We start from the raw sequence: 3,155 nt of genomic DNA on the forward strand, positions 1-3,155 counted from the left end.
GGTTCTATCCCCAGCTTTGCATTTGGTCTACTGAGCCCCGTGCCATGTGTGATCCTTAAGTGCAGAGCCAGGAGTTATCCCTGAGCACCTTCAGGTATGCACCTCCCTTTAAAAAAATAAAATAAATAGAGAACAATAGGATAGAAACTACAAAATGTGAAAACATTGATAACAAGTCTCAAGGATTTTGAAAGACTTAATACAGAATTATATAGTATCTTTTACCCAAACCACTATTCAATTCCATTCCACAACAAGATTCAAGTGTTACTTTGTTTCGTTTTGTTTTCAGGAAATCTGGATAAACGAAATGAAATAACTTCCCCTTATGAAAAGTCTATACTGTCTCTGGTGTTAACAGCAGTCAATTGCAACCAAAAGAATGTCTCTTCCTAATGACACTGAGTTCCATCCTTCTTCATTCCTTTTACTGGGCATCCCGGGACTGGAGCACGTGCATATCTGGATTGGGTTTCCTTTTTTCTTTGTGTATGTCGTGGCACTCCTGGGGAATGTGATTATTCTCTTAGTGATTCAGAATGAACAGAGCCTCCATGAACCCATGTACTACTTCCTGGCCATGTTGGACTCCATTGATCTGGGCTTATCTACTGCCACCATCCCCAAAATGCTCGGCATATTCTGGTTTCACCTCGGGAATATTTCTTTTGGAGGTTGCCTTTCTCAGATGTTCTTCATCCATTTCTTCACTGCCATGGAAAGCATTGTGTTGATAGCCATGGCATTTGATCGTTATGTTGCCATTTGTAAACCCCTTCGATACACCATGATTCTCACCAACAAAGTCATCATCATCATTGCATGTGTTGCCATTCTGCGGAGTCTGTACATGGTGCTTCCACTGGTGTTACTACTCCTGAGGCTGCCCTACTGTGGGAATCATGATTCCCTATTGTGAACACATGGGGATTGCTCGACTGGCTTGCGCCAGCATCAAAGCAAATATTCTGTTTGGGCTTGGCAACATTTCTCTCTTATTATTAGATGTTCTTCTTATTATTCTCTCCTATGTCAGGATTCTTCATGCTGTCTTTTGCCTGCCTTCCTGGGAAGCCAGATATAAAGCTCTCAATACCTATGGCTCCCACATCGCTGTTATCTTAGCCTTTTTCACACCAGCATTTTTCTCTTTTTTGACACACCGTTTCGGCCGCAATGTTCCCCAATATATTCATATATTATTGGCTAATCTATACGTAGTTGTTCCACCAGCTCTCAATCCTGTAATCTATGGTGTCAGGACCAGGCAAATCAGAGAACGTGTCTTCAGTGTTTTTCTTAAGATAGATTGCTAGCTATTCTATTCTTAGAAAATGTTTCAAAATTCTGTTTTCTTTATTGTAATATGTATAATCAATTTAAATCTAATATTATAGAAAACAAAAATATTGAAACCAATAATAATATGGTAAGCTACAGATCTCATATCAAATCCTTAATATGTTGTTGATGATATAAAGTAGAAAAAATGTCCATAAACAAAAGGAATGTAGATATTTATCTTATACCATAGATATATTTAACATTAAATGTATCAATGACCTAAAAAGAAGTGCTTAAATGTGTATACTACAGAAAAACAATCATTGATTATATCAGTGATCATTTATTTATAACATAAGATTCTTTAACCATGGCAAAAATAGCAAGACTAGTCAATAATTATTGGTACTTCATTAAGCTTAAATTTGTTTCAGTAGAGACTAGACTACTAACAAATTGGAAAACCAAGCCATAATTTAAGGGGAATTTGTGTAATAAAGGGCTTCACTTTTGAAATAAATATAAATTACATACCTAATAGTCAAGATATTTTTATTTATTTAAGAAATTTGACTATTAGCCTGTGAATATAAACATATTCTTTGTAAAGCATTCAAAAGCAAAATAAAATATTTGCAATTTATAGGTATGATGAAGATGGCAGTCAATAACAATTCCAGCAAATCTTACTTAAAGTATTTGTTATATTGTTAGGATATGCAATTCAAAGAAATTTTATTGAGGTATACTATGGTTTATAGTACTGTTAGAGATAGTTTATGCACACATCATTTCAACACCACACACACACCAAGTTAGCCACTTTCTTCCACCAAGGACCCAAAGCTTTCTCCAATTCAATTCTACATTCTCCCCTCTGTAAACTCAGTTCTAAGGACAAACTTGAGTTTTGATGCCTTTGGCCATTTGTTACTCCCTTATTGTGTATCTTTAAATCCCACATCTGAGAGAAATCATTCCTCCATATTTATCCCTTTCCTTCTTACTCACTTCACTCAGCATGATACATTCTAACTCCACCCATGAGGTGATAGTTTGCATAATTTTGCTCTTTCTTACAGCTGCATGGTATTCCATTGTGTATATATACATCACTTTTTTTTTTCTTTTTGCTTTTTGAGTCACACCTGACAATGCACAGGGGTTACTACTGGCCTTGCACTCAGGGATTACTCCTGATGGTGCTCAGGGGACCATATGGGATTCTGGGAATCGAACCGTGTGCAAGGTCAGCTGCGTACAAGGCAAATGCCTTACCTGCTATGCTATCACTCCAGCCCACATCACTGTTTCTTGATTCACCAACCTATAGTTGGGCATTTGAGTTATTTCCATATCTTGACTACTAGACTGAGCACTACAATGAATGTAGTTGTGCAATACTTTTGAATTAATGTTTTTGTGTTTGGGAAATAGATGCTAGAAGTGGTATTGCTGGGTCATATGAAAATTTCATTATTTCCTTTTTGAGAAATCTCTATAAAGCTTTTCATAGAAGTTAAATCACATGCAATTTCCACAAACAGTGAATGAAGGTTCCTTTCTCTACACATCTCCACCAACACTGGCTTTTTCCAGATGTTTTGATATATGTCATTCTCACTGGTGTGAGATCTCATTGTTGTTTTGCTTTGTATTTCCATAATCATAAGTGATAATGAGACCTTTTCATATCCCTATTAGCTATCAGTATCTTTTGGGGGGAAGTGTCTGTTCATTTTTTCTCCCCATTTTTGAATGAGGCTGTTGGATTTTTTATTGTTGAATATTGGGATTGCTTTCTAGCTCCTCAAAAGTAATCCTTTTTCTGTTGTATTGTGTGCAAATATTTTCTCCTGTTCAGTAGGATG

General features: G+C 36.3%; 1 pseudogene; it reads left to right on the plus strand.

Annotated features, from left to right (window-relative positions):
* The first annotated feature begins 379 nt into the window (after positions 1-379).
* Positions 380-2,751, plus strand: LOC101557211 (olfactory receptor 52E8-like; annotated as a pseudogene).
* The last annotated feature ends 404 nt before the right edge of the window (positions 2,752-3,155 follow it).

This window comes from Sorex araneus, chromosome 6 (assembly GCF_027595985.1).
Source record: "Sorex araneus isolate mSorAra2 chromosome 6, mSorAra2.pri, whole genome shotgun sequence".
NCBI lineage: Eukaryota > Metazoa > Chordata > Mammalia > Eulipotyphla > Soricidae > Sorex > Sorex araneus.